The sequence below is a fragment of the Aphelocoma coerulescens genome, unplaced genomic scaffold, assembly GCF_041296385.1.
Source record: "Aphelocoma coerulescens isolate FSJ_1873_10779 unplaced genomic scaffold, UR_Acoe_1.0 HiC_scaffold_77, whole genome shotgun sequence".
NCBI classification, from domain to species: domain Eukaryota; kingdom Metazoa; phylum Chordata; class Aves; order Passeriformes; family Corvidae; genus Aphelocoma; species Aphelocoma coerulescens.
In genome coordinates this window covers 1401312-1408166 of record NW_027184063.1, presented here as the reverse complement: position 1 = coordinate 1408166, position 6855 = coordinate 1401312, and positions in this window count along the sequence as shown.

The window sequence follows — 6855 nt, the reverse complement described above, 5'->3', positions numbered from 1 at the left end:
CGTGGCCTCCAATTATCTGCTTTAATTAGTCCCTGGAGAGCCTTTGTCAGTAACAACACTCAGTGGGGCTCATTATTGCTTCAGGTTATTGGAGAAGGGTTAGAGGAGCAGGGACATGGCTCATTGATAGAATGATTGGATCAATAATCCAACTGTACAAGTAAAAAGGCCTGTGTGAGAAAAATTCTACATGAGACAAATCCCTGTGTGAGAAACCAACCTGGGAACCAGAAGGGAGTTTTGAGAGGTGCAGCTGTGCTGATAAGATGGACTATCCCTAAGAAGGGAGGAAGATCTTTGATCTCTCAAGACAAAACATAAACAATAAGAAGCTTGCCAAATGTAGTCTTTTTATCTAACCCAATTATGTAGAGGTCAGAATGTGCTTTTATAAGTTTCAACTAATTAAAGAACTGATAAGCTTGTATTCAATACTCTATATAAGTGCCTTTGTATTGCTAATAAACGGAGCTTGCATATATCAATCGTTATCGGTTGCCTGCAATGTCTCTCCTCACCTAAGTCGTCGATTCATTTTGCAACATTTGGCGCCCGAGCAGAGACTGGGACTTCGTTTTCTTGTCGAGGTGAGCGGCCGAGAGGCTTCGATAGCAGCGATCGAAAGGCAAAAGATCAGCGGCTGCAGGCAAGCGCCTGATCCGTGCCTGGGCTGACCTTAACAAGAGGGGTCCGCCGATACGGCTGACAAGGGCTAAACCTGGGAAAAGGCTGCACAACTCCTGTCGACAGGGAAAGCAGTAAGAGGCTGAGATTGCGGTAAAGACGCAGATATGGAAACAAAGGTGGCCCTTAATTTATTTTTACGCTTTTTAGAAAAGCGGGGACTTAAGTATACCTTTATAAGGAACTAGCTGATCCAAGATCGTTTAAAATGAAAGCTACAGAAACAAGAGCTCTCAAAGTCACCTGGAGAGCAGTAACCAGCACTTTCGCAGAAGTAAAAACAAAAAAGACAGTTGCCGTGGTTGCCATAGAGACTGTAGAGAGCGGCAGCGCGGGCTGTAGCAGCTCCGCGAAAGAAACAGACGTGGGACGTCCGGCAGCAGCGCGGCTTCTACGGTTTCGTCAGCTGCAGAGCCAAAGCCGGCCGGGGCGGCTCGAAAACAGCCCCAAAAGAAAGAGAAGTACCAACAAATGATACAAAAAGTAATTAAAAAGCTTGCTGACTTATCTACACAAAGCATTCTGCAGTTTATCTTTACAGCAGATGTCCTGTGTCCAAATGATTGCATCAGCATCACACAGTTGTTATTAACCCCTTCACAGTTCCTGCTCTGGGAACGAAAGTGCACTGCAACACTGCAGAATATCCTGCAACAACACGGACAAGTCATCGATACATCACTGACCAGAGAGGTGCCCAGCAAAGTGGTGCCATGCTACAGGACCCCGAAACGAGACGGCGCAGTCAGCATCAGCTCCTGAGAACAGTGATGCCACTACCATAACAGCTGGGACTGTGAGACCTGTCCTGAGGAGCCTTGAGAGAGGCTGAGACGTGGCTGAGTGAAGGAGCTGAGGACTTGCCAGATCCACCACTCTCCATAGCAGGAGAAATAGTGAGACTCTGGGGTGAATGTAACAGCTGCCCTAGGTGTTTGCTAGTGACTTGTGGTGGGTGTCAGAGAACTCTTTCCAAAGACAAAACTAAGAAAAATAATTGCATAAATTTTTGGGTATATTACATAAATTTTGGAGTATAACACCAAACTCAGAAGTAAAGTGAAAAATTGTTTTTCATCTGCCTTGAAATAAGAGTATTAGCAGGCATTTTCAATCAGCTGCCTGCCCATTTAGATCAAGTGAAAGCAGTCAATTTAGCAATTAGTTATGCATTTATGTTTTTACCTAGTGTTTTAGCAAACAAGCTTTATGCTATTTTGCTTAAACTTGCTTGCTGGAAGATGTTATGTTTAAGTTCTGTTACATTTAAGTTCTGTTAAGTTAAGTTAAGTTCTTTTAACTTTAATTTCTGTTAAGCTTGAGTTCTGCAGAATTTAAGTGATAAGGTTAAGTTGTGTAACGTTTAAGTAGTGTTAAGGTTAATTCGTGTTAAGTGTTGTTAAGTTTAAGCAAAGTTAAGTTTATGTGAAGTTAATTTTAAGTTCTGCTAAGTTGAAGTTCTGTAAAGTTTAAGTGATGTTAAGGTTAAGTTCTGTTAAGTTTAAGTGATGCTAAGGTTAAGTACTGCTGGGTATTTGGCATAAACTGTTGGCCCAGTCTGGGCCCAGTTTAATATGGAGTTGAGGGATAAGTTGAATATAACCTTGCAAATGCTTAATAAGTTAAGTGTGTGTGTTATTAGTGTTAGACATATAATATTATAAAGTTAAGTAGCCATTGATTTTCTACTATTAGCCCACAGCCCCGGCTGTGAAAGGTTCCAAGGCTTGTGCTGTTTAAATCTTTCTAACCACTTTTTCCTACTTCACTAATAGATAAGTGAGTTACATCAATTAACTACGTAATTATAGAAAAAAAGAAGACGGTTTCAACTTAGAGGGATGGTTAAAGTCATTAGGTTTAAAATCATAACTAGTTTTATTTGTGTAGCATTTGATTACTGTAGGACTAGTAATACTATTAGCAATAGTGTGCTTACTGTGTTTGTGCCAGTGCTTGCAAAAAATGATATACAAAATTACTACATCTGTAGCCAATCAAATATTGCCTTTACAAAAAGAAAAAAGGGGAATTATTGGAGAATGGTTAGAGGAGCAGGGACATGGCTCATTGATAGAATGATTGGATCAATAATCCAACTGTACAAGTAAAAAGGCCTGTGTGAGAAAAATTCTACATGAGACAAATCCCTGTGTGAGAAACCAACCTGGGAACCAGAAGGGAGTTTTGAGAGGTGCAGCTGTGCTGATAAGATGGACTATCCCTAAGAAGGGAGGAAGATCTTTGATCTCTCAAGACAAAACATAAACAATAAGAAGCTTGCCAAATGTAGTCTTTTTATCTAACCCAATTATGTAGAGGTCAGAATGTGCTTTTATAAGTTTCAACTAATTAAAGAACTGATAAGCTTGTATTCAATACTCTATATAAGTGCCTTTGTATTGCTAATAAATGGAGCTTGCATATATCAATCGTATCGGTTGCCTGCAAGATCTCTCCTCACCTAAGTCGTCGATTCATTTTGCAACATCAGGGTGCTTCTGTTTGGTAAGTACTTGGTGCTTCCCTATTGATACCAACTCTAGGAGAGGTTTGTGCAATCAAGGCCCCCAATTATCTGCTTTAATTAGTCCTTGGAGAGCCTTTGTCAGTACCAACACTCAGTGGGGCTCATTAATGCTTCAGGGTGCTTCTGTTTTGTAAGTACTTGGTGCTTCCCTTTTGATACCAACACTATGAGAGGTTTGTGCAATCTCCTCTCAGGCCCTGAGGTTCCAGGGCTCAGCATCAAATGCACCACGGGGCTCACCTGGGACCTGCTTTGCTTGGAGAACTGGCTGCACTCAGCCAAGGAGGGGTTTCCTTCTTTTTTTTTAAAGAATCTGAAATTCCTAAGTTTCCCCACTGAAAACAGGCACCCTCCTCAAAGTGTGCCAAGCCCAAGGTGCCACCAAGACCACTCCAGGCATGCCCTGGGCCAGCTGTGAGGGTGGATGATCATCCCAACCTGCACTGGGCCATTGCAAGGGACTGTGGTCATGGACACTGACCAATGCTGTGGCCATGGACACTGACCCCCACTGCAGGGGTTGGATGCCATGGCAACCCTCAGCAGTTCCAGTTCCCTTGGAAACCCCCCCCCAGGACCCATTTCTGCACTCAGGGTCCGTGGCCACTTGCCCGCAGACCTGTGGCTGCCCTCGGCTGCCATGGCAGCCCTCAGGACAGAGCGGTGCCGGGGCTGGTGCCAGCTACAATTGCAGTGACACTCGCTGATGCCCTCAGGTGCCACGGCAGCAGCCACAGGGACCCGTTCCTCACTTTGGTGCCACGGACACCAACGCTTGGCCCCGCTGCCATGGGGATTGGCACGGTCACCTGCACTCAGGGCCCGTGGCCGGGCACTGCTGCCATGGACACGGGCACTGAGCCCTGGGACACAGTTGGCTGCCGTGGCCACCAGCCCAAGGTCCTGTGGCCAGGGCCCGGGGCATGGAAAGGAGCCCATGGAGCCGTGGTGATGGTGGATGGCCACAGGGTGCTGCTGTGGGCTGTGGCAGAGGGAATTTCCTTGCCAGGCCTTTCTGTGGGGCTGTGTTTGGCTCTGTGCTGAGCACAGCGTTGATCACAGAGAGATGGTTTTGTTCTTGCTGAGCCTGCACAGAGCCAAGGCCTTTCCTGCCCATCGTCCGGCCATGCTGGGGAGGGGCTGGGGGTGTGGAGGAGCTTGGGAGGGGTCACAGCCAGGACAGGTGACCCCAGGTGACCTCAGGGATATCCCAGACCACAGGACATCATGGCCAGTGTATAAAGTGGGGGGAACAAGGAGGAAGGGGGGACATTTGGAGTGAGGGTTTGTGTTTTCCCAGGTAACTCTTAGGCAGGATGGGGTCCTGTTTTGCCAGTGGGCAGGGTCAGCACCAAAGACACAGACACCAACTGATGGAATTGTGTAATTTATATAATGCAAAACTGTAAAGAATTACAAAAAGGGAAGCTTAGCAAAGCACACAATCATTAGCAAAGAATTACAAAAGGTTAAGCTCAGCAATGCCCCCAATCATCACTGCCAAAGATTGCCTGCAGTGATTAACCAAGCTCCATCCCCTGTAACCCTCAGACTTTACCATCAGCCAGACCCACCCATCAGCTGGGGGAAGCTGTCCCAGCCAAGGACTGCAGAGCCACTCCTGCACACTGGGAATTCCTGCAGTGCCTCCACCTTTGCAGGCAACGAGGCTCCACCCTCGCTGTGAGAGGGGCCCAGCTTTTACACTGTCAAACAAACAAGCTGACATCACTTCCAGTGTGGGAACATTTGGTTTCAGTCTTCTCTTTGGCTTCTCCCAAAGCCTGGCCAGGGCTCAAGGAGGAACAAGGGAGTTGACTTTGATCCTTCACCCCCAAACAAGGCCAGATGGGGTCTTGTCTGGTTTTCAAACACAGAAAGGTAAATCCACCTTTCACCAATGAACACATAGAGAGATCATATTGCTCATAATGCTTCATGAATGAGCAGATACAAAGATAACTTTTGGTTGGAAGGTTCATCTAGAGGTCAACTTTGACTCAGGGCCTGTTGTTCAGGCCTTGCTGCTTTAATCAGTGCTTGGACCTACAGATGAATTACAACCTGCATACCAATTTTTTCGATAATAGAACCTTCGATTTAAGTATTAGCCATAAAGGCATCTGTCCTGGGTTGCAGTGTGTTCTATTACTGTCATACATGAAATCCCTATTTGTGCTTGGTCTTTGCGTATTAAGTGCCTTAATTAATTTGAGCTTAATATTTTTAAATTGAATGTTAAAATTAACCCATCAGCCCAGGTACACAGATCAAGTTTTTATGGTCTTCCTGTGTTTACTGTATACTTTTACAAGTGATTTAAGATGTGTTGGATGTATTTTTTTATGTTTTACTTGTACCTTGGTTTCAAGGCAGATTTTAAAAACCCCGGTTGCAACAAACAGCCCAGCCCCCATAGCCATACCCCGGTAAGCTCCATGACTCTTATCTCAACTAATACCACCCCTCTGACAAGGAGGAGCCATTGGTTGACAGAGGTAATCTGTCAAAGGGAAAACACCAATCACCTTAAACTGTGGGCAGACTGTGGGTGGAGCAAAAGCTATAAAGGTGCAAGAGAAAGACACGTCCTCTCTCATTTCCCTTTCCCCTCCAGCTTGCTAAGTTCAGTGCTGGAGAAACCTACTCCTTTTCAGGGGCCTTTAGAAATATATATATTTCTTTTTGACCAGCCTAGCACTGCAAGTTTTTTTTCTCTACTTGAGGTTCAGAGCTGCCTAAGCCTGAAGCTCCTGAATCCCTGCGCTCCTGGGGCATACCTCCTGAGCCACTAGGATCCCAAATTTTTATATTTTGTTAATTTTTGCAATTTTTCAATTTTTCTGTTTTAATAAATTGTTTTAATTTCTACAAAGAGTTGTCTCATTCCTCACAATTACCATCCTCATGAGCTGTTGAAATCAGGTGGGGCAGTGTTTCCTTGCCTCCTCCCCCCAGACTATCTTGCTGTTAATGGCCCATTCCTGCCCCATGACTCAGAGATAACTCCCTCCAGACTATCTTCTGTTAATGAGCCTAATCAACACTTGGCCTCATGACTCATTACCCCATTGTGAGATGCTCCACCCAGAGGGAGGAACCAAGCATTCCATCCTGGATATAATCTGAGATTCTGAACACCAGAAACTACCCTTCCACTGGATTTCCAGAGGACAGGAGCTACTCAGCCACCACTGGACCTGAGGAAGAGCAGACCCTTTTTTCTACAGCATCACCACTTCAGAGGACTGCAGCCACCATTCTACCAGACTGCTACCACCACCCTGATTAACAGGGACTCAGGTTGTATCTTGACTCTGTCAGTCTGAACCAGTGTTTTCTGCCTTTATTTTTGTTTTCCTATTAAATTGTTATTCTGACTTGGTGTCTCCCACTAGTTTGTTTTCCAACTAGTACAGCATCGCCTCTTGTTCTTCAATTGAGTTCTCTTCAAGTTCTTTACCCAGAGCTATAATTCACATTCTTTTTAAAACACGCCTAATTAGTCGCTATTCTCTGTTATTTATCAAATCCACCTTTTTTCTTGAGACTGTGTCTCTTTTTAGACAAGTCTCAGTGCTCCATTTCCCAGCACAAAGTGTCACAAGAGCTCTCACATGGAATCATAACACACCAAGTGC